Raw genomic sequence first — 26303 nt, 5'->3', positions numbered from 1 at the left:
TTGCACAACATGGCCGAGAGACCCACCTACCTTGGACTCCACGTTTCTGTTGATAGGACCTAGCCACCCACACCAGACCTTGAACCAGCCCCTTATGCGGCTTCTTAGGACCCTAAGGACCTAACCTAGCCCCTGCCCAGACCCCAGGCCGAGCCCCTTAGCCCTACTCAAGCGCTGAACCCTGCGCGCCATTGCTTCCTTTCTCGGGTAGGAGTCCTCGATGGATAGGACTCCTCCCAGCCTTCTAAGGTCGCATCCTAGCATGGCTTGGACCCTGCTCCTGCCTCACCCATTGTCTTAGCTCGATCCTGGTCCAAGCCCCCAAGCCCCATGCAAAGCTCTCAACCCCCTTGCATCACAACACACCCTCACGGTTCTTACTCTAGTTGCTGCCTACGTATTTTTTTCCAGCTTTTATTATTCAAGTTTGCAGCTTATTAGGTGTGTTTCTAGGACTCTAAACTTTGTGTAAAACACCCTTAATCCATTCCCTAACCATGGCAGCCCTTTAACACAAATCAAACATGATTTTTGAACCAAGAAACAAGAGTTCACCCCACACACAGGCATAGTTACGAAAATTTCATGATGTGCAATTTGTTTTTCATGCAAAACACAATTAAATAAATACTATGGTGTGATGGATGAGTAAAAGGAGAATTATGGCGTGCTTTTGCGTAGATTACGCTCGAATATCCTTTGACGACGAAGAACGGAGGACAACTTTGGCTTGCCCACACTAGAACCTTTCGAAAAATCCCTTGAAGCCTTCTCTGATTTTTTGTGTTGTTTCGTGTGTTTGTGAGAGTGTGGGGAGAATTTTCAGAATAATAAATTGAGTGGCCGATTTACTTACTTGCAAAGTGAAGGGTTTTGGGATTTTTAATACATTATATACTCTAATTAACCACTAACTAGGCTTTAGGCCCATTAAGCCTTCTAATTAGGCTCAATAGTCTAATTAGGACATAATTAAAATATTAACAAAGTTTTCTTTTATTAAATATGTGAATTTATTAGCCGGGTTGCCAAAAAGCTCGTATTTTAGTTGAAAAAACCAACACGGATAAAATTTACGCCCTGGCGTATAAAATCACCTTAAAAACCCTTAATTTTCAAAAATACTTAAAAGCATCGGCCATATTTTAAATAATTAAAAATAATCATTTTATAAAAATCCTTTTCTATTTTTCAGCCCTCGGTCCCCGTTCCTCGATCGTCACTTGAATAACCTTTTAAAAATACATTTTTAATGCAACCATGTAGAAAAATATAATTTAAACATACAAATATGCACAACATAATTAATTCATGCAATTAAAACAAATAATTAAAATGCAAGAGAATTTAATAATTGCATGCACGTGGTTTGCGTGGACCTTAAAATTTTCGGGGCGTTACAATCTCCCCCCTTAAATTGAATTTCGTCCTCGAAATTCGCTTATCCTAGATAACCCAAAGTTTAGGCTTAGTTCTAATATCCCAAAAATCCACGCTTCCGCTGCGCTACTTTGATCAAACTTAAGTTCTATAATGTCCTTACGTCTCCTTGATCCCAATTAATTTCTCCTTCTAAATCCTTATTTTCAAATCGCAATTTAAAAAGACCCATAATGACTTAGTGCTATACTATTATAACCTCGAATTTCAATTTTTCTTATGATTCCCAATATTAAAAGATAGATGACCATATTTATCGTATATTATTTTCCTTAATTTATACCCAAATGTTCATCAACTTATCAAATTTCAATCTTAAAATCCCAAACGCATCCGCTAACGCTTAGATTTTTCAAGCTTAATATCGATTCATCCTTAAAAACCCACGATCAACATTCCTTATAACACTATAACCCAAGATATCCCAAGGTTCCAAATATTCTTAAAAGTCTAAATCCTCAAAATTCTTACTATTTAACCCATTCAATCCTCACTTATTGCTAAACTAGTTCCCAAATTCCTTAAAATTGCAAAATAAATTCTTAATTTCCTCAAAAATTATCTTAATTGATCCTTAATTTCGAAAATCCCACGATTAACCCATAAGTTCTCGGTATTCTTAACTCACTTCTACGGGTTTCCCATAACATAAATTCGTTAAATTTAAATTTATTTACCCCAAAATCAATTCTCATAATCAAATCTTAACTTTCATCAAACTTAAAGTCCCAATTTATACTTTTTCTTATTCCCAAAGTCGATGCAAATCCTCGAGTCATTATTCCTTACGTCTAATTCCCAAAAAAATTAATTCAACTAGTACCCATGAATCATAAATATTTTCTTAGAAAATCTACGTGTCCCAAAACATTCATAAAATTTACGATTAACTTATAACCCAAATAATAATAATGAGATGAATTCATTTTCCCTGAAATTCAGTACTTTACTATTCGTTACTTTTCTTTAACTTGGTATCAAGAGCCACTCCAATGGCAGACGCCGCATCCCAGTTTACCTCCATGGGTAATGTCACAGCTGCTTCCGCAAATCATAATCCCATTATCATCAACCCTGCTAATCAGATCAATTCGGTGAAACTAGGAGATGATAATTTCCTCCTATGGCAGCTCCAGATTCTCGCCGGCATTCGAGGATTGGGACTAGAGATATTCATCCTTGAAAATCCTCCTGTCCCTACCAACATCATCTCAGACGATGGGTCAGACGATACCATCAATCCTCTTTTCATTTCCTGGTGCCGCCAGGATCAACTTTTGTTCTCATTTCTGCTAGCATCCATGACCGAAGCTGTGCAAGCCCAGATGATTGGTTGCATCACCTCGTCACAATTATGGACTCGAGTCTCACGACTCTTTGCAACCAGATCAAAAGCCCGTGTTATGCAGTACAAATTACAACTCCAAACACTGAAAAAAGGCACACTAAGCATGAAAGGTTATCTCAGTAAAATGAAGGGATACATGGATCTCTTAGCTGCATGTGGCCATCCTGTTACAGATGAGGATCAGATGCTCTACGTTCTTGGTGGTGTAGGCATGGAGTATGATTCTGTAGTTGTGCACGTCACTTCAAGAGTTGACACTTTATCTCTACCTGAAGTTGGCACACTCTTGTTATCACATGAAGCACGACTTGATGCCTACAATCTTAATACCAGTAGCACATCAAACTCCATCAATGCAGCCACTCTTTTTCATCAAAAGAAGATTGAAACCCAACAATCCTTTTCAAACTCTAGAGGACGTGGCCGAGGCAGAAATACCAGAGGAGGTAGACGAGGATGGCATAACAACAATGGTCGCCCAATATGTCAAATCTGTGGAATACCAGGGTATGTTGCTAAAATATGCTACTACCGTTTTGAAAAAGATTTTGTTCCAAAATCTCGACAACCAACACAAAACTTCAACAGGTCTCCTCCGTCCAATCTACCAGCAGCCGCCCTTGCCACTGCCTCTTCTGAATCAGCAACTGAAGATTGGTGGTACCCTGATTCAGGTGCCTCACATCATGTTACAAACGAGCTTGGAAATCTCACCCTTGGGACAGAGTATTCTGGTAATGGTAAAGTCCAAATGGGAAATGGTGCAGGTTTGTCAATCTCACATATCGGACATTCCAAATTTCGACCACCTTTCTCCTCAAATCCTTTTCTATTGAAGAATCTACTTTGTGTTCCTTATATTACCAAAAATCTCCTTAGTGTTAGCAAGTTTGCCCATGATAATTGTGTCTTTTTTGAATTTCATCCACGTTTTTGTCTTGTGAAGGATCTAGCGACGCAGATGGTTCTTCTTCGAGGAACTTTACATGATGGGCTATATAGGTTCAACCTTGGGACACCTCTTCCTGCTCTATCTTCTTCAGCAGCTTGTCCCAGTACCAATCTCTTATCTGCAAAGTCCCCTACCCTTTTACAGCATTCAATCAAAATGTCTAGTAGCATGTTAAATCAATGGCATTCTAGATTAGGCCATCCTTCTTTACCTAATATGAAACAAGTTCTATTACGTTGTAATGTTTCTATTCCCAGAAATGAAATATTTACATTTTGTTCAGCGTGTGCTCTTGGTAAAAGCCATCATCTCCCTTTTCCCACATCACAAACCAAATTTTCAGCACCTCTTGAACTTATTTATTCTGATGTTTGGGGGCCTGCACACACTATATCTAGAAATGGCTTCAAGTTCTATGTTAGTTTCGTTGATGCTTTTAGTAGATTTACATGGATATACTTTCTTACCTATAAATCTGAAGTAACCAAAGCCTTTTTACACTTCAAAACACATGTTGAAACTCAACTTGATAGGAAAATCAAAGCCATTCAAACCGATTGGGGAGGGGAGTTTCAAGCCTTAACATCATTTCTTCAAACCTATGGGATTAATCATCGGGTTTCTTGTCCTCATACATCACAGCAGAACGGTGTTGTTGAACGCAAACACAGACACATTGCTGAAGTAGGTCTATCTCTTCTTGCACAAGCATCCATGCCCTTAAAATTTTGGGATGATGCTTTTCTCACTGCCGTTTATCTCATTAATCGCCTTCCAACTCCTGTTCTTGACAAAGATATCCCTCTTCATAAGCTATACAACAAACTTCCAGATTTATCTTTTCTCAAAACCTTTGGATGCTTGTGTTTCCCATGTCTTAGAGATTACAACAAGCATAAACTCGCTCTTCGATCCACTCTTTGCACATTTCTTGGATATAGTGTCAAACATAAAGGGTATAAATGTTTGAGTTTGGATGGAGGACTATACATTTCTCGTCATGTTAAATTTGACGAACATACATTTCCCTACTCTCAACACAACACCTCTTCAACCCCTACACTACAATCTAAATCTACATCTCGTTTATTTCTTCCGCAGATCTCGGTTCCTCTATCCTCAGATGCTTCAAATTCCCTGCCACCCACTACTGTCTCTATGAGTCCACAACCTTCTCCAATCTCTACCACATTTGTTTCTGACCCATCAACCACTGTCCCGCTGCCCATCATCTCGACAAACTCTGATCATTCTCACAAGAACTCCCATTCAATGACAACTCGTTCGAAGGCTGGTATTTTCAAACCTAAAGTCTACCTAACAGATAGCTCTCTTCCTTGGGAACCCTCAACATTTCGTGAAGCTTGCTCTCATCCAGAATGGTGCAAAGCTATGGTGTAACGCCCCAGATTTGACTACTGTCCTCACTGTACCAAGACGAGTCTTTCCAGCGTGCTTATGTCCTCACTCACACGCACCCTAGGAAACTTCCCAGGAGGTCACCCATCCCAAAATTGCCCCAAGTCAAGCACGCTTAACTTTGGAGTTCTTATGTGATGAGCTACCGAAAAGAAGATGCACCTTCGTGATATGAGTAGTACCAATCAAATCTTTTAAGCCCTCTTCAACTGTTCAGTCCATTAAATTGCCCAGTCTCGGAATCCTTCTCATTCCCGTGTGGGTCAGTTCATTCATGTTCCCTTCACCTAGAAGCCTGCCAGGAGCCGCTCATTGTCCGTGCAACTGATGGCACCGTCGTTCACCCCCCGTCCTCTTCGGCCCCGGGCCTCACATGCCCACCAGCTTCCGCTTGGTTCGTCCCCGAACCACACCGTACTAAGAGAGGTCGGCTCTGATACCACTTGTAACGCCCCAGATTTGACTACTGTCCTCACTGTACCAAGACGAGTCTTTCCAGCGTGCTTATGTCCTCACTCACACGCACCCTAGGAAACTTTCCAGGAGGTCACCCATCCCAAAATTGCCCCAAGTCAAGCACGCTTAACTTTGGAGTTCTTATGTGATGAGCTACCGAAAAGAAGATGCACCTTCGTGATATGAGTAGTACCAATCAAATCTTTAAGCCCTCTTCAACTGTTCAGTCCATTACATTGCCCAGTCTCGGAATACCTCTCATTCCCGTGTGGGTCAGTTCATTCATGTTCCCTTCACCTAGAATCCTGCCAGGAGCCGCTCATTGTCCGTGCAACTGATGGCACCGGCGTTCACCCCCCGCCCTCTTCGGCCCCGGGCCTCACATATGGAGTCTGAATATCAGGCTCTCTTACAAAACCACACCTGGTCTCTGGTTCCCACACCTCTTCATACTCCCATAATCGGCTGCAAATGGGTTTTTAAAACAAAAACAAATCCAGATGGCTCAGTTGCTCGTCACAAAGCAAGACTTGTCGCCAAGGGTTATTCTCAAACTCCTGGTCTTGATTACACTGAAACTTTCAGCCCTGTGGTCAAACCAACAACTATCCGATTGGTTCTTACTATTGTCGTTTCTCATGGCTGGCATATCACTCAAATTGATGTCAACAATGCCTTTCTTCATGGCAATCTCACTGAGGTAGTATATATGTGCCAACCACCAGGCTTTGAAGTTATCACCACGTCTTCACCTCTTGTTTGCAAACTGAACAAAGCCCTTTATGGGCTGAAACAAGCCCAAGAGCTTGGTTTGACAGATTACATGACACACTCCATCTTATGGGATTCACCAACTCTCGTGCTGATTCTTCCTTATTTATCAAAAAGGATGCTCACTCTGTTGTTTATATTCTTATATATGTTGATGACATTCTCATTACAGGCAGTGACAATACCCAAATTCAGAGTATTATTCAACAGCTCAGAAATAAATTTGCACTTAAGGAACTTGGTGATCTTTCTTACTTTCTAGGAATTGAAGTACACAAATCCGCCAGTAATTCTCTGTTGCTTACACAGACTAAATATGCCCGGGACTTACTCTCAAAAACAAAGATGCTTCAAGCCAAACCTTCTCCTACTCCAATGATTACTAGTCTCAAATTATCCTCACAAAATGGGGATGTGTTTGAGGATCCTACTTTGTATCGTAGCACAGTTGGTGCTCTTCAATACTTGACTATAACAAGACCTGACATTGCCTTTAGTGTCAATAAAGTATGTCAATTTATGCAGCATCCTCTCATTTCTCATTGGAAAGCTGTTAAAAGAATATTACGCTACATTGCTGGCACACTCGACTATGGTATTCGCCTTAATGCTACTTCTAAGTTTGCTCTTCATGGATATTGTGATGCAGACTGGGGGAGTGATCCTGATGATCGCCGCTCCACTTCCGGTTACTGCTGGTTTTTTGGCACATCACCTATTTCTTGGAGTTCTAAGAAGCAATCTGTTGTTTCTCGTTCAAGTACAGAAGCAGAATATAGAAGTCTTGCAAATGCTACTTCTGAATTATTATGGCTCCACTCCTTGTTATCTGACTTACATGTCTCCCTCTCTACTACACCTGTGCTCTGGTGTGACAACTTAAGTACAATTGCGTTAAGTGCAAACCCGGTACTTCATGCTCGCACAAAACATCTTGAACTTGATCTTCACTTTGTCCGTGAAAAGGTTTTATCGAAGTCTCTGTCAGTTCGTCATGTCCCCTCGTTTGATCAAACGGCAGACATATTAACCAAGCCACTCTCTGCTGCTACTTTTCATCACTTACGATCCAAACTCAACATGGATTTTACCTCCCCGATGAGTTTGAGGGGGCAAGATAAAGGATCTACAATACTAAAGCCCAAAGCAATACTAAAGCCCAAAATAATTGAGAAGCCAAGCCCATGCAATGGATGTACATCTGATCCAATTAAAGGATCATTCCAGAACAAAGGAATTGGTTAATTTGTTGTAACAAACTATTAGATTCCATTACAGATGTCAAATTCTTAGTGACGCTCTTTGTACTTAAATAGTGTAAATGTGTTTCGTGCAAATAATAATAATGAGATGAATTCATTTTCCCTGAAATTCAATACTTTACTATTCGTTACTTTTCTTTAACTTTACTTATATTTACAAGCATACACATAAAGATTTTATCTGATCTATTTTATGGACATTGGCACTAAGTTTTATGCTGAAAAGTGTATCAAATCTTCACTGATTTTACCGTGAGTATTTGTAATTGACATAAAGAGTTTTTTGGGCAGATTTATTTGTTGTGTTAAAGTTGAAGTGTTAAGAGTTTCAGTAACACTATTGGTAAGTCTCGTTGAAGTAGGTAGTCACGATTTTTGTAACTATTAAAGTCTTTTATAAATTATTCTGGAAATAGAAAAATGAAAGTCATATAAGAATGTCAGCATTCGAACTTCCATAAAATATGTGTTATTACTTTTCTACATTTCATTTACTTAAATTGTCTACTGTTTTAGTCTCCTGATTTTGCGAAGCTTTGGTTCACCAAGTTCAGTTGGAATTTTTCTACACTTATTATTCAAGTTGTCTGTTGCACTTAGAAGATCGATGATTGATATGGTTACTAACATCACTTGAGATCTTTTGAGAAAAGAAAAAAAAATATTTGAGGTGTTTATTCACTCTCATCTAAACACCTCCATTGACCCTAATAGAAAAGTTAATGTAAGAGTAAACTCATCTAATATTTGACCAACTAGATAAGGTGGAGTATTATTAACACTTTTTGGAGCATAAATAACACTTCTATTTCTGTGAAGTGTATTGTGAAATCAAGAAAGGGCAACGACAACAGTGTTTTTCGTTAATGAGCTACAGTCAAACGTTGAACGAGCAATTTCAAAGAACGCTATAAAGAGAGGATGCCAAGAAAAGCTTATTACGACAAAACATGATTTGACATACATTCGAAAAAATTAAAGCTTGCTTTCTCTGAAAATTTCTGAACATCCTTCATACTCATATCAACTGTTGTTCAATAGCCATCAATTCAAAGAACATCTATCAGATAATCAAGGATCAACTAGGGCTTTTGTCAACTACTCAATTGTTTTAGTCAAGATCGTTGAGGAGTTGCTCGATTGTTGAATATAAGGATTCATTCTTTCTATATATTTGTGTTGTCTTGATTGTAAAACTTATTGTCTCAATCGTTGATGAAAGTTAATAAGGAGATTCAATTTAGGCAGCGAATAAGTCTTAAAGTTGAAACGAGTTGTTACAAAGATATGTAAAACCAAAGTCTTCTTGTAAAATATTTTCTAAGTGGAAGAAAGGGGTCACGAAGAGCTTGGGTCTCCGAACATCCAAAAAAATCATTGTGTCATTTCATTTACTACACTTAATTATTTTATTGTCTGTTTATATTTGAGTATAAAAGTACCATAAAAACTCGCGGACTCTTTTCCGCACTTTTTGTGGTCTTACCGTTTTTAAGAGTAAAATAAATCAGGTCTTGTATAGATAAGCCTATCAAGACCGATCATAATATTTGTCGGTGTTAAGAGAAAATTTTTAAAGTGCTTATTCACTCTCCTCTAAACACATCTCTGATTCTGACATTCTTCAGCGTGTCTTTGCATTGACTGGAATCCTCTACAACATTTAGTTGGCTATTCAGTACGGGCGATCTCTATAATTTGAAATTCATCATACAAATGATTTTTCCATCTTTTTCCCAATTAAATTTGGGATATATAATTTTATTTAGTCTACTACTTGTTTTATTTTGAATTTTGGTCAACTACATATTCAACAAATTTTAGCCATAGTACATTAAAGTTGATATTTTTTTTAAAAAAAATTATGCCCAAACTTCTTACAAACTTGCTGACATATATTGTAACATGTCAAAAATTACATTAAAATAGTCGGAAATTAAACATACCAAACTTTGATCAGATAATTGACTAGAAACAAAAGAAAGACAAGCTAGTAAATCAAAAAAAAAAATTATTCTCACATTAAATTAAGAATTGGAGAAACAAAATAATGTATCTATGTCCAAGTCCATGTTAACTCCACAGTTATAAACAGTTACCTAATGTGAAACATTTCAATATCCTCAGGATGATGTATGTAACAATAATTTATCAATAATGAAGTAGGTTCTTTGCAATTTTTAATTTAATTTTAATCATTTATAATACATATGTTGAGGATCGAAGTTGAGTTTTAGAGGGGGGTGAATAAACTCTACTTGTTTATCGTTCTGATGAGGTACTAAAATCCTGTTAAGGATAGTAGTTGATCTGTGCGAATACTTTCACCTGATTACAGTAAAACGTGCGGAGACAATCTGATGAAATAGTTGGAAAAACAATAAAGCAATAGACAGCAGTTGTTTATGGAAAGTTCGAAGATAAACTCTTCTACGTCTCCCCTTCTTCTGTTTCCAGAAGGTATACACTAAAAGACTTTGGATATTACAGTACAACACTTGTACAACACCCACTTCAGAAGGACTTACACCTCAGCCTACTGAAACTCTTAGTTTCTCAACTCACAAAAATGCGAAACACAAAGTTCTGAAAAGACTCTTTTCATATACAGACTCTTCTGATAAAGTATAAGTGCAGTAAAGATCGTGAAGAGTGTAAGAATTGGTAGCACAAGATGATCTACAAAAGATCAGATATAAGCTATGAAGCGTGTGCTACTTTCTTTGTGTTGAACTTTTAAAATGCTCAAGGAATTCTGATATTCGTCTGATAAGAGAGTAGCTTTGTTCCTTGAAAATGATATTATGTGAAGTGTCGTGTCGAACAAGGATTTAATCCAAGTATATATAATTGACTGAGTTCAACGTTCACAATCAAAGAAGTCTTCAGATAACTGATACAATCAGCTTATTACCGAAACAAGTTCCTGCAGAAAAGCTATAAAACAATCAGTCTTGTTTTATACTTACTTGGGTAATATGCATTTAAATGACTCCGTATAGTATTTAATGCTGCAATTTAATTACTAGTACTAGGAACTCTTTAACGGTAACAATTAAGATAGCAACGTTAGAAAACGTTCTCTACTGGTTTTGTATTGTTATCCCTTTTCTATTGGTTTAGTTTTTACTAGACTAACAGCTACTGATAAGTTTTGTTCTGGTCTGCTGGTCTACTGGTTTTAGTTATCATCGCCACAATAAATTCATGTCTAACAATTTTCCCCCCTTTGTGGAGATGCCAAAACCTAACAGTAGAAAGTTGTTAAGTAAAACAGATAATCATTTAAACAAACGGATAATGTTAATAACGCATTAAAGTAAACAAATCAATCGGTTCCAATGTGCCTGTAAATGATTTCTTCATTTTGAGGTTCTTGATCTCTTCTGTTAGAAGGTTCAGCCTCATCTTCTGTTGCCTAACTCCTGCTTGATCTCCTCTATCTTCCCTCTTTTTGGCATCAGCGGCCACCACATGGGTAAAGAGCTCATTCAGTCTGCCGGAAATATTTTGAATGCCATCGGTAGCATCTCCAGATACGGGGTCTGAGAAGAGATGCGATTATCTAAGGCAGTGATAGATTGATTTTGAGAGTCAATATTGGCATCCAAAAGTTCCACAGAAGTAGACAGTGATCGAAAGCGATCATCATGCTCAGTGATTCGAGTGAGTATATCATTTTTGAGAAAGCATGATGGCGTTTGTGAGTTCTGGATATAGCTTGTCTGGAAAACGGAGGCTCAGCATACATCTTGTCCCAAGGTCTCCTAGTGGAGATAGATGTATTTCCCCATTCGCTCTCGGAAAGGATTTAGGCACACTGAATCCGCAAGGTTTTCACAAGACATACGTTTCACTTAGCTCAGAGATGTTGTTGAGGTCGGTTTGTAGACACTGAATCTGATGTTCGAGGTTGAATGCATCTGATTCCGGGGAAGTCATTAATGCAAAATTTTATGTACTCCCTGCTAAAACTTCAATAAAAAATTTTGTTAAATCGAAATTTTGTATACTCCTCAACACAGAATCCCTTCTATACTCGACGAATCACATACATTGTTTATAAGATTCAAGCAAATCAAGTTCTGCTTTATTTACAAACAAGCATTAAAGATTTTATTTGATATATTCAAATATAATCTAGTTTGAGTTTTCTGCTCACAAGTGCATCAAAATTTAAAAGATCCTAGTCTAATATTTGTACCTGAAAAAACTATTTCTGAGGATTTTATTTGAGTTTTGTTTAAAGGTGCTAAGAGTTTTATTAAGGCTATCGGAAGTCTATTGGAAGTTCTCTTGAAGTGGGTAATTGGTAAATTTTTTAACTATCAAAATCTTTTATTGAAACCTTCTGAAAAATACAAAGAGAGAAATATAAAGTTTTATTTTTCAACAAACTCTATAACAAGTCTCTGTGTTATTACTTTTTTTGCATTTCATTTACTTCAATTGTCTATTATTTTAGTCTACTGATTTGAGAAACTTTGGTTCACTAAGTTTGGTTGGACTATTTTCTACATTAATTATTCAATTGTTATTGCAATTTGAAGATCAAGAGTTGATCTTGACTATTAAAACTGGTTGAATCCTTTAAGAAAATAAGAAGAAAGATTGTGTAGGTTCACCCCCTTTAAACACACTCCATTGATCTAACAAGTGGTTCCAGAGATGTTTATCTTGACATATGAACCTTAAAAATCAGTGTGGCATCATTCAAAAAGATTCTCTTATTCTCTAAGGGAGAATGTGATGATTGAAAGATCAGGATAGATGACTATTTATCTGCAGAAAATGATGATATGTGATACATAAATAATGATAGACCAATAAAAATCATGAAATAAATATTTTTATTCTGTCACTGGTGGAGAACCTCAATAAATCAAAACCTTGATGTGAATGGACTTTCGAAAACACGAAGAAGATAAATTTTGACAATGTTACGAAGTACAGTCGAAACTCTTGATAAAAAAAATACTTTCAGCAAATAAAAATGTTTTCTCACAAAGAGAATTGGGAGAATTTGACTTAGTTGTGCGAAGATAATTTTCAAACAAAGAAAAAAACTCATTGTGGTTATGCCAAAAATTTGACAGCATGAAGAGAAGCCTGGAAATCTCTAAATTTCTTTGATGAAAGATTTAGCAGTGTGGTTATTGATCAGCTCACTCATTAGGAATTACCAACAAGAAGTTATTGCAAAAGTCATGAGAGCATACCCAGAGAATGAGATGTCAAAATCATTGCATTAGAGATAATCGAAGGATTAAACAAAGTAGAATACGTGATTTGTTTGCAGATTTGAAAGAGTACGAATTTGAACTAGAACACAGATTGAAGGAAATCTTCATCTAGTCAGCCAAACAAAAGCATTACCTTCCACTACTTAACCGTAGGCTAAAAAATGGCTGAACAAATCAGCAATGATATATATCTATTAAAAAAAATTAAAAGTCATCAGAAAAAAAATCAAAACAAATTCAGAATCATAACAAGAGTTCAAAAATTCATCTGACGAAGATGCGGCTTGTAGAAAGGAGATGTCGAGTTTCCTAAACCGAAGAAGGAAATGTAGAAAGGCCAATGCGGCTTAGGTGGATGTAGTTCTAAAATGATAGTTCAAAGCAAACTTGAATCGACTCTCACTGCCGTGTATTAATCAGAATATGCTTCCGGATAACCAACATAAGATTCATCAAGAACTTTCCAAGAAAAGGATATGTGTCAAGTCTCCTTTACCGCCAAATCTCTGAACTATTTGAATTTACCAAGGAGATGATTCAAAAAAAAAGGACCGAAATGGAGAATCATAGAATATTATTAAGTTTTGGTGAAGGTTGTTATAAAAAATATCTAAATTCAGAGAATGTAAAATTCAGCAGTAGCTTATTCCATAAAACCTTTCGCGCTTATTTCAGTAGACATCATTTAAGTCTATCGTCTACTTTTCAGTTTGGGAAGTCATCGCTGAAATTTGACTTAATAATTCAAGACTCGAATCTCATCTACTATACGAACCACATACATTATTTATCCAAGATTCACAAGAGAAATAAAGTCTTACTAGATAAGGATCTACAATACTAAAGCCCAAAGCTGTAACGCCCAGATTTGACGACTGTCCTCACTGTATCAAGACGGGTCTTTCCAGCGTGCTTATGTCCTCACTCACACGCCCCTAGAAACTTCCCAGGAGGTCACCCATCCCAAAATTGCCCCAGTCAAGCACGCTTAACTTTGGAGTTCTTATGTGATGAGCTACACCGAAAAGAAGATGCACCTTCGTGATATGAGTAGTACCAATCAAATCTTTTAAAGCCCTCTTCAACTGTTCAGTCCATTACATTGCCCAGTCTCGAATCCCTCTCATTCCCGTGTGGGTCAGTTCATTCATGTTCCCTTCACCTAGAAGCCTGCCAGGAGTCGCTCATTGTCCGTAGACTGATGGCACCGGCGATCACCTCCCCGCCTTCTTCGGCCCCGGGCCTCACATGCCCACCACTTCCGCTTGGTTCGTCCCCGAACCACACCGTACTAAGAGAGTCGGCTCTGATACCACTTAACATACTCATATTCATGTCCATGTTCGTATCCATATTCATATTCGTATTCATTTCCTGTTCGTGTTTGTTGAATTCAGATCGTGATTGTACTCGTATTCTTAATCTTAATGGGCGATGGATCCATCTAAAGAAAACCACAGTACTGGGCGGCGGGGGACACCAGCAACACTCTCACCGGTCAACTGGGCCCTGGCCAACGTATTAACATATTCGTATTCGTATCACGTATTCAATTCGTATTACGTTATCCTAACCTATCCAAGGAACATCGTCTGGGCTCCCACTGGGACCATAACCTCACGATATTTCCAACATGTAGTAGTCACAATCCCTTCACGTCCTTCAACATGTTATCATCACTTAATAAAAATCGTGTATATGCATATCGTTTTATTTTTGAAACCAAGGCATGCAACATATCTTTTAATGTCAAAGATTAATCCATAAAATCCATGAACATTTAAAATAAACGTTTTAAACATATAAAAATCATAAATGTCGTAAACTTTTAAAATCAACATCATAAAATTCATAACATTTGAAACAATCTATTAGCATATAAAACAGCATATAAGGCACTGCCATTACGTTTACTAATTTCTAGGTGTAAAAGACCATTTACCCCTGGACGTACTAATTTCCGTTTGCTTTTGACTTTCTTAATTTCATTGACATAACATGCCCAAATAATTATTTAAGCCTACAAAATTTTCTCATATTTTTATTTAGCTTAATTCGTATGACTTTTAAATTTATCTTTAATATAGCTTTTAATGCGTTTTTAATCCCGAATTAAACCAAACATTCATATAAAATCCCAAATTAAAAACTTAGACTTATAATAATTATTTAGCTTAAAAATAATTTTTCATAATTTTATAAGGCTTAAACTAGGCGTTTCAATTAACTGTTATTTTCGTTTTGTGTGGCAATTAAATTCCGAATAAATCCAAAACTCGTTATTTTGATCCCAAATTTTTACCATAACCTTTTTATGATTTATTCTACCCTTCCAGTTGTGAGCCACCCCCATGGACCCTTGGATTTAAATAGCTTTATTTTTTTCTTTCGTTTAGACACCTTATCGAACGCACAGAGCTATCTCCTAATTACCCGAGCGACGCCCGAAGCCACCTTGAACCAAACTTAGCCAACCCATATAGGGACCTTACTGTGCAAGCCCACCTGAACACATGACCCTAACCTGCTCAAAAAGCTACTTGAAGTTGACCCAAAAATCTGTTGTGTTGTGTGGGTGCTTCCTTGTATGTCTAGGACACCTAACCTAGTTGACTCTTCTAACCATGCCCCCACCGAGCCCACATGACCCTACCTTCCCTGGACCACGCCCAGCCCCTGCCCAGCCAACCCAAGCTCACAACCGAAGCTTTACCAGCAATTGCACAACATGGCCGAGAGACCCACCTACCTTGGACTCCACGTTTCGGTTGATAGGACCTGCCACCCACAACCAACCTTGAACCAGCCCCTTATGCGGCTTCTTAGGACCCTAAGGACCTAACCTAGCCCTGCCCAGACAGACCCCAGGCCGAGCCCCTTAGCCCTACTCAAGCGCTGAACCCTGCCGCCATTGCTTCCTTTCTCGGGTAGGAGTCCTCGATGATAGGACTCCCCCAGCCTTCTAAGGTCGCATCCTAGCATGGCTTGGACCCTGCTCCTGCCTCACCCATTGTCTTAGCTCGATCCGTGGTCCAAGCCCCCAAGCCCATGCAAGCTCTCAACCCCTTGCATCACAACACACCCCCACGGTTCTTACTCTAGTTGCTGCCTACGTATTTTTTTCCAGCTTTTATTATTCAAGTTTGCAGCTTATTAGGTGTGTTCTAGGACTCTAAACTTTGTGTAAAACACCCTTAATCCATTCCCTAACCATGGCAGCCCTTTAACACAAATCAACACATGATTTTTGAACCAGAAACAAGAGTTCACACCCACACACCAGCATAGTTACGAAAATTTCATGATGTGCAATTTGTTTTTCATGCAAAACACAATTAAATAAATACTATGGTGTGATGGATGAGTAAAAGGAGAATTATGGCGTGCTTTTGCGTAATTACGCTCGAATATCCTTTGACGACGAAGACGGAGGACAACTTTGGCTTGCCCACACTAGAACCTTTCGAAAATCCCTTGAAGCCTTCTCTGATTTTTGTGTTGTTTCGTGTGTGTGTGAGAGTGTGGGGAGAATTTTCAGAATAATAATTGAGTGGCCGATTTACTTACTTGCAAAGTGAAGGGTTTTGGATTTAATACATTATATACTCTAATTAACCACTAACTAGGCTTTAGGCCCATTAAGCCTTCTAATTAGGCTCAATAGTCTAATTAGACATATTAAAATATTACAAAGTTTTCTTTTATTAAATATGTGAATTTATAGCCGGGTTGCCAAAAAGCTCGTATTTTAGTTGAAAAAACCAACACGGATAAAATTTACGCCCTGGCGTATAAAATCACCTTAAAAACCCTTAATTTTCAAAAATACTTAAAAGCATCGGCCATATTTTAAATAATTAAAAATAATCATTTTTAAAAAATCCTTTTCTATTTTTCAGCCCTCGGTCCCCGTTCCTCGATCGCACTTGAATAACCTTTTAAAAATACATTTTTAATGCAACATGTAGAAAAATATAATTTAAAACATACAAATATGCACAACATAATTAATTCATGCAATTAAAACAATAATTAAAATGCAAGAGAATTTAATAATTGCATGCACGTGGTTTGCGTGGACCTTAAATTTTCGGGGCGTTACAATCTCCCCCCTTAAATTGAATTTCGTCCTCGATTCGCTTATCCTAGAAACCCAAAGTTTAGGCTTAGTTCAATATATCCCAAAATCCACGCTTCCGCTGCGCTCTCTTTTGATCAAACTTAAGTTCTATATGTCCTTACGTCTCCTTGATCCCAATTAATTTCTCCTTCTAATCTATTTTCAAATCGCAATTTAAAAAGACCATAATGACTTAGTGCTATACTATTATAACCTCGAATTTCAATTTTTTTTATTTCCAATATTAAAAGATAGATGACCATATTTATCGTATATTATTTTCCTTAATTATACCCAATGTTCATCAACTTATCAAATTTCAATCTTAAAATCCCAAACGCATCCGCTAACGCTTAGATTTTTCAAGCTTATATCGATTCATCATCCTTAAAAAACACGATCAACATTCCTTTAACACCTATAACCCAAGATATCCCAAGGTTCCAATATTCTTAAAAGTCTAAATCCTCAAAATTCTTACTATTTAACCCATTCAATCCTCACTTATTGCTAACTAGTTCCCAAATTCCTTAAAATTGCAAAATAAATTTTAATTTCCTCAAAAAATTATCTTAATTGATCCTTATTTCGAAATCCCACGATTAACACCTAAGTTCTCGTATTCTTAACTCACTTCTACGGGTTTCCCATAACATATTCGTTAAATTTAAATTTATTTACCCCAAAATCATTCTCATAATCAATCTTAACTTTCATCAAACTAAAGTCCCAATTTATACTTTTTCTTATTCCCACAAGTCGATGGCAAATCCTCGAGTCATTATTCCTTACTCTATTCCCAAAAAAATTAATTCAACTAGTACCCCTGAATCAATAAATATTTTCTTAGAAATCTACGTGTCCCAAAACATTCATAAAATTACGATTAACTTATACCCCAATAATAATAATGAGATGAATTCATTTTCCCTGAAATTCAGTATTTATACTATTCGTTACTTTCTTTAACTTGGTATCAACCAGCCACTCCAAGGCAGACGCCGCATCCCAGTTTACCTCCATGGGTAATGTCACAGCTTGCTTCCGCAAATCATAATCCCATTATCATCAACCCTGCTAATCAGATCAATTCGGTGAAACTAGGGATGATAATTTCCTCCTATGGCAGCTCCAGATCTCCGCCGGCATTCGAGGATTGGGACTAGAGATATCATCCTTAAAATCCTCCTGTCCCTACCAACATCATCTCAGACGATGGGTCGACGATACCATCAATCCTCTTTTCATTTCCTGGTGCCTCGCAGGATCAACTTTTGTTCTCATTTCTGCTAGCATCCATACGAAGCTGTGCAAACGCCCAGATGATTGGTTGCATCACCTGTCTCACAATTATGGACTCGAGTCTCACGACTCTTTGCAACCCAGATCAAAAACCCGTGTTATGCAGTACAAATTACAACTCCAAACACTGAAAAAAGCACACTAAGCTGAAGGTTATCTCAGTAAAATGAAGGGATACATGGATCTCTTAGCTACTAGTGCATTGCCATCCTGTTACAGATGAGGATCAGATGCTCTACGTTCTTGGTGGTGTAGGCATGGAGTATGATTCTGTAGTTGTGCACGTCACTTCAAGAGTTGACACTTTATCTCTACCTGAAGTTGGCCACTCTTGTTATCACTGAGCACGACTTGATGCCTACAATCTTAATACCATTAGCACATCAAACTCCATCAATGCAGCCACTCTCTTTTTCATCAAAAGAAGATTAAACCCAACATACCTTTCAAACTCTAGAGGACGTGGCCGAGGCAGAAATACCAGAGGAGGTAGTACGAGATGGCATAACAACAATGGTCGCCCATATGTCAATCTGTGGAATACCAGGGTATGTTGCTAAAATATGCTACTACCGTTTTGAAAAAGATTTTGTTCCAAATCTCGACAACCAACACAAAACTTCAACAGGTCTCCTCCGTCCAATCTACCAGCAGCCGCCCTTGCCACTGCCTCTTCTGAATCAAGCAACTGAAGTTGGTGGTACCCTGATTCAGGTGCCTCACATCATGTTACAAACGAGCTTGGAAATCTCACCCTTGGGACAGAGTATTCTGGTATGGTAAAGTCCAAATGGGAAATGGTGCAGTCTTTGTCAATCTCACAATCTGACATTCCAAATTTCGACCACCTTTCTCTCAAATCCTTTTCTATTGAAGAATCTACTTTGTGTTCCTTATATTACCAAAAATCTCCTTAGTGTTAGCAATTTTGCCCATGATAATTGTGTCTTTTTTGAATTTCATCCACGTTTTTTGTCTTGTGAGGATCTAGCGACGCAGATGGTTTCTTCTTCGAGGAACTTTACATGATGGGCTATATGGTTCAACCTTGGACACCTCTCCTTCCTGCTCTATCTTCTTCAGCAGCTTTGTCCCCAGTACCAATCTCTTATCTGCAAAGTCCCTACCCTTTTACAGCATTCAATCAAAATGTCTAGTAGCATGTTAAATCAATGGCATTCTAGATTAGGCCATCCTTCTTTACCTATATGAAACAAGTTCTATACGTTTTAATGTTTCTATTCCCAGAAATGAATATTTACATTTGTTCAGCGTGTGCTCTTGGTAAAGCCATCATCCCCTTTTCCCACATCACAAACCAAATTTTCAGCACCTCTTGACTTTTTATTCTGATGTTTGGGGCCTGCACACACTATATCTAGAAATGGCTTCAAGTTCTATGTTAGTTTCGTTGATGGCTTTTAGTAGATTTACATGGATATACTTTCTTACCTATAATCTGAAGTAACCAAGCCTTTTATCACTTCAAAACACTGTTGAAACTCAACTTGATAGGGAAAATCAAAGCCATTCAAACCGATTGGGGAGGGGAGTTTCAAGCCTTAACATCATTTCTGTCAAACCTATGGGATTAATCATCGGGTTTCTTGTCCTCATACATCACCGCAAACGGTGTTGTTGAACGCAAACACAGACACATTGCTGAAGTAGGTCTATCTCTTCTTGCACAGCATCCATCCCTTAAATTTTGGGATGATGCTTTTCTCTCACTGCCGTTATCTCATTAATATCGCCTTCCAAACTCCTGTTCTTGACAAGATATCCCTCTTCATAAGCTATACAACAAACTTCCAGATTTTCTTTCTCTCTCAAAACCTTTGGATGCTTGTGTTTCCCATGTCTTAGAGATTACAACAAGCATAAACCTGACTCGCTCCGCTCCACTCTTGCACATTTTCTTCTTGGATATAGTGTCAAACATAAAGGGTATAAATGTTTGAGTTTGGATGAGGACTATACATTTCTCGTCATGTTAATTTGACGAACATACATTTCCCTACTCTCAACACAACACTCTTCCCCACCCTACACTACAATCTAAATCTACATCTCGTTTATTTCTCCGCAGATCTCGGTTCCTCTATCCTCAGATGCTTCAAATTCCCTGCCACCCCACTACTGTCTCTATGAGTCCACAACCTTCTCCAATCTCTACCACATTTGTTTCTGACCCATCACCACTGTCCCGCTGCCCATCATCTCGACAAACTCTGATAATTCTCACAAGAACTCCCATTCCATATGACAACTCGTTCTAAGGCTGGTATTTTCAAACCTCAAGTCTACCTAACAGATAGCTCTCTTCCTTGGGAACCCTCAACATTTCGTGAAGCTGCTCTCATCCAGATGGTGCAAAGCTATGGTGTAACGCCCCAGATTTGACTACTGTCCTCACTGACCAAGACGATCTTTCCAGCGTGCTTATGTCCTCACTCACACGCACCCTAGGAAACTTCCCAGGAGGTCACCCATCCCAAAATTGCCCAAGTCAAGCACGCTTAACTTTGGGTTCTTATGTGATGAGCTACCGAAAAGAAGATGCACCTGTCGTGATAGAGTAGTACCAATCAATCTTTAAACCCTCTTCAACTGTTCAGTCCATTAAATTGCCCAGTCTCGGAATCCTTCTCATTCCCGTTGTGGGTCAGTTCATTCATGTTCCCTTCACCTAAAGCCTGCCAGGACCGCTCATTGTCCGTGCAACTGATGGCACCGTCGTTCCACCCCCCGTCCTCTTCGGCCCCGGGCCTCACATGGCCCACCAGCTTCCCCGCTTGGTTTTTTCGTCCCCGAACCCACCGTACTAAGAAGGTCGGCTCTGATAACCACTTGTAACGCCCCAGATTTGACTACTGTCCCACTGTACCAAGACGAGTCTTTCCAGCGTGCTTATGTCCTCACTCACACGCACCCTAGGAAACTTCCCAGGAGTCACCCATCCCAAAATTGCCCCAAGTCAAGCAACGCTTAACTTTGGAGTTTCTTATGTGTGAGTACTAACCGAAAGAAGATGCACCTTCGTGATTGATTAGTACCAATCAAATCTTTAAGCCCCTCTTCAACTGTTCAAGTCCATTACATTGCCCAGTCTCGGAATACCTCTCATTCCGTGTGGGTCAGTTCATTCATGTTCCCTTCACCTAGAATCCTGCCAGGAGTCCGCTCATTGTCCGTGCAACTGATGGCACCGGCGTTCACCCCACCCCCCGCCCTCTTCGGCCCGGGCCTCACATATGGAGTCTGAATATCAGGCTCTCTTACAAAACCACACCTGGTCTCTGGTTCCCACACCTCTTCATACTCCCATAAATCGGCCTGTCAATGGGTTTTTAAAAAACAAACAAATCCAGATGGCTCAGTTGCTCGTCACAAAGCAAGACTTGTCGCCAAGGTTATTCTCAAACTCCTGGTCTGATTACAACACTGAAACTTTCAGCCCTGTGGTCAAACCAACAACTATCCGATTGTTCTTACTATTTGTCGTTCTCATGGCTGGCATATCACTCAAATTGATGTCAACAATGCCTTTCTTCATGGCAATCTCACTGTAGGTAGTATATATGTGCCACCACCAGGCTTTGAAGTTATCACCACGTCTTCACCTTTGTTTGCAAACTGAACAAAGCCCTTTATGGGCTGAAACAAGCCCAGAGCTTGGTTTGACAATTACATGACACAACACTCCTCTTATGGGATTCACCAACTCTCGGCTGATTCTTCCTTATTTATCAAAAAGGATGCCTCACTCGTTTTGTTTATATTCTTATATATGTTGATGACATTTCATTACAAGCAGTGACAATACCCAAATTCAGAGTATTATTCAACAGCTCAGAATAAATTTGCACTTAAGGAACTTGGTGATCTTTCTTACTTTCTAGGAATTGAGAGTACCAAAATCCGCCAGTAATTCTCGGTTGCTGTACACAGACTAAATATGCCCGGGACTTACTCTCAAAAACAAAGATGCTTCAAGCCAAACCTTCTCCTACTCCAAAGATTACTAGTTCTCAATATCCTCACAAAATGGGGATGTGTTTTTGAGGATCCTATTTGTATCGTAGCACAGTTGGTGCTCTTCAATACTTGACTATAACAAGACCTGACATTGCCTTTAGTGTCAATAAATGTCAATTTATGCAGCATCCTCTCATTTCTCATTGGAAAGCTGTTAAAGAATATTTACGCTACATGATTGCTGGCCACACTCGACTATGGTATTCGCCTTAATGCTACTTCTAACTTTGCTTCTTCATGGATATTGTGTATGCAGACTGGGGAGTGATCCTGATGATCGCCGCTCCACTTCCGGTTACTGCTGGTTTTTGGCACATCACCTATTTCTTGGAGTTCTAAGAAGCAATCTGTTGTTTCTCGTTCAGTACAGAAGCAGAATATAGAAGTCTTGCAATGCTACTTCTGAATTATTATGGCCCACTCCTTGTTATCTGATCTACTACATGTCTCCCTCTCTACTACACCTGTGCTCTGGTGTGACAACTTAGTACAATGCGTTAAGTGCAAACCCGGTACTACTTCATGCTCGCACAAAACATCTTGAACTTGATCTTCACTTTGTCCGTGAAAAGGTTTTATCGAAGTCTCTGTCAGTTCGTCAGTCCCCTCGTTTGATCAAACGGCAGACATATTAACCAAGCCACTCTCCTGCTGCTACTTTTCATCACTTACGATCCAAACTCAACATGGATTTTACCTCCCCCCCGATGAGTTTGAGGGGCAAGATAAAGGATCTACAATACTAAAGCCCAAAGCAATACTAAAGCCCAAAATAATTGAGAAGCCAAGCCCATGCAATGATGTACATCTGATCCAATTAAAGGATCATTCAGAACAAAGGAATTGGTTAATTTGTTTAACAAACTATTAGATTCCATTACAGATGTCAAATTCTTAGTGACGCTCTTTGACTTAAATAGTGTAAATGTGTTCGTGCAAATAATAATAATGAGATAATCATTTTCCCTGAATTCAATACTTACTATTCGTTACTTTCTTTAACTTTACTTATATTTACAAGCATACATAAAGATTTTATCTGATCTATTTTATGGACATTGGCACTAAGTTTTATGCTGAAAATGTATCAAATCTTCACTGATTTATACCGTAGTATTTGTAATTGACATAAAGAGTTTTTTGGGCAGATTTATTTGTTTGTTTAAAGTTGAAGTGTTAAGAGTTCAGTAACACTATTGGTAAGTCTCGTTGAAGTAGGTAGTCACGATTTTGTAACTATTAAAGTCTTTTATAAATTATTCTGGAAATAGAAAATGAAAGTCATATAAGAATGTCAGCATCGAACTTCCATAAATATGTGTTATTTTTTCTACATTTTCATTTACTTAATTGTCTACTGTTTTAGTCTCCTGATTTGCAAGCTTTGGTTCACCAAGTTCAGTTGGAATTTTTCTACACTTATTATTCAAGTTGTCTGTTGCACTTAGAAGATCATGATTGATATGTTACTACATCACTTGAGATCTTTGAGAAAGAAAAAAAATATTTGGAGGTGTTTATTCACTCTCATCTAAACACCTCCATTGACCCTAATAGAAAATTTAATGTAAGAGTAACTCATCTATATTTGACCAACTCGATAAGGTGGAGTATTATTAAACACTTTTTGGAGCATAAATACACCTCTATTTCTGTGAAGGTATTGTGAATCAAGAAGGGCAACGACAACAGTGTTGTTTTTCGTTAATGAGCTACAGTCAAACGTTGAACGAGCAATTTCAAAGAACGCTATAAGAGATGAGCCAAAAAAAGCTTATTACGACAAAACTGATTTGACATACATTCGAAAAAATTAAAGCTTGCTTTCTCTGAAAATTTCTGACATCCTTCATGACTCATATCAACTGTTGTTAAATAGCCATCAATTCAAAGAACATCTATCAGATAATCAAGGATCAACTAGGGCTTTTGTCAACTACTCAATTGTTTTAGTCAAGATCGTTGAGGAGTTGCTCGATTGTTGAATATAGGATTCATTCTTTCTTTTATATTTGTGTTGTCTTGATTGTAAAACTTATTGTCTCAATCTTTATGAAAGTTAATAAGGAGATTCATTTGGCAGCGAATAAGTCTTAAAGTTGAAACGAGTTGGTTACAAAGTATGTAAACCAAAGTCTTCTTGTAAAATTTTTCTAAGTGGAAGAAGGGGTCACGAAGAGCTTGGGTCTCCGAACATCCAAAAAATCATTGTGTCATTTCATTTACTACATAATTATTTTATTGTCTGTTTATATTTGAGTAAACAGTACAATATGTACACCAGAAATCAAGATTTTCGAGAATTTGGGTATTTTTTCCATCAATGTTTTTGCTGATTCGTGAAGTATTACATGGGTGGATGTGTTTTAACCCTGCATTTTTTTGTGGGCACCAGATAACAATTAACAGGCCAGAGAGGAGAAACGCATTCAGGCCACACACGGGAAGGAGCTCATGCGGGCATTAATGATTCCAGGGACGATAACACTATGGGGTCATTATTTCACCGGAAAGGTTAAAAAATATATTCAAAACCAATGCAATTCATTGTGTAATAGATTAGTTAATATTTTGGTCAACCATGTTTTGAAACTCGTAAAACTTTACAGGGCACACAAGCCTTTTGCAGTGGAGGTGATCAATCATTCAGAGGCAAAAATGGATACTCCGACTACGACAATTTCGGTCGTCTGAACGTCCTAGATTTACAGGTGCAAATTCGTCGTCTCCCAAAGCCCGTGATTGCAATGGTTGCTGGCTACGCTGTCGGGGGTGGACATGTGCTCCATATGGTTTGCGACATGACATTGCAGCAGATAATGCTGTTTTTGGCCAGACAGGACCAAAAGTGGGAAGCTTTGATGCTGGCTACGGAGCTTCTGTTATGGATCGTTTGGTGAGTTTCGAAACTCGAAAGATGTTTTTCTGACTGAGATCAGACGATGCAATAACAAGTAATGGGATCCTTCATTTCCTGACTAATGGTGTGAATCTGAATAGGTTGGACCAAAAAAAGCTCGTGAAATGTGGTTCATGGCAAGATTTTACAATGCCGCGGAAGCTGATAAAATGGGGCTCGTCAATAAAGTTGTCCCAGTAAGTGCAGCTCCACGTTGTGATAAAACTCTCCTTTGATCACTTCTTACACATTATCCACTTACAAGAAACTACATTTATTTTGTAGCTGGAAAATTTGGAAGAGGAGACAATCAAATGGTGCAGAGAGATCATGAGGAACAGCCCAATGGCAATTCGTGTCCTCAAATCGGCTCTCAACGCAGTCGACGAGACGGTCACTCCGGACTTCAGGTACGTAATAAACTTCTCTCTTGAAGAGGCATCGAACAAGTTTCTTGAAAATATGATTTATTATATATTAACAAAATATAATTTGTTGTGTTACAGCAAATTGCTGGAGATGGGACTCTTCTGTTTTATGGGACTGAGGAAGGTGCGAGGGGAAGAACTCATACTTGCAACACAGGAAGCCTGACTTCTCCAAATTCCCCCGTCTTCCTTGATTTTCAGATTATATTTTCATATTGTATTGGGAAACAATAAGATTGTACTTTGAAGACAGAACAATTAAACCTGTTCGTTTCTGTCTTCTTAAGCAATAAATTTTCCGATTCACCAAATTAATTGTTTCATCATTTGTTTTATGTTACTGTTATAATAGACTTGATGGACTAGTTGTTTTGAGCCTTTTCTAAATATTTGGATAAAATAAAGAAAACTATATTTATTAAATTAAATAAAGCAAAAGCATATTTTTTAAGGGTAAAATCATATTTTTAATGATTAAAAAAGTTATCAGCGAACTAATATATGTTGGTTTAAGTGATAAACATTTGTTAGATCTTTAAATAATTTTTTGGATTGAGTAATCTGAAATAATATGCATATGTTTGAAAACACAAGTCAAATAGTAACATTTGACTAAGTAACATGG

General features: G+C 38.1%; 1 pseudogene; it reads left to right on the top strand.

Moving 5' to 3' along the window:
* The first annotated feature begins 11342 nt into the window (after positions 1–11342).
* On the top strand, positions 11343–25944 carry LOC140820890 (1,4-dihydroxy-2-naphthoyl-CoA synthase, peroxisomal-like; annotated as a pseudogene).
* The last annotated feature ends 359 nt before the right edge of the window (positions 25945–26303 follow it).

The sequence above is a fragment of the Primulina eburnea genome, unplaced genomic scaffold (assembly GCF_022965805.1).
Source record: "Primulina eburnea isolate SZY01 unplaced genomic scaffold, ASM2296580v1 ctg263_ERROPOS5200000, whole genome shotgun sequence".
In the NCBI taxonomy this organism is placed as follows: Eukaryota; Viridiplantae; Streptophyta; class Magnoliopsida; order Lamiales; family Gesneriaceae; genus Primulina; species Primulina eburnea.
Note: the sequence above shows the minus strand (reverse complement) of the source record. Positions and strands in the feature narration are given on the sequence as shown.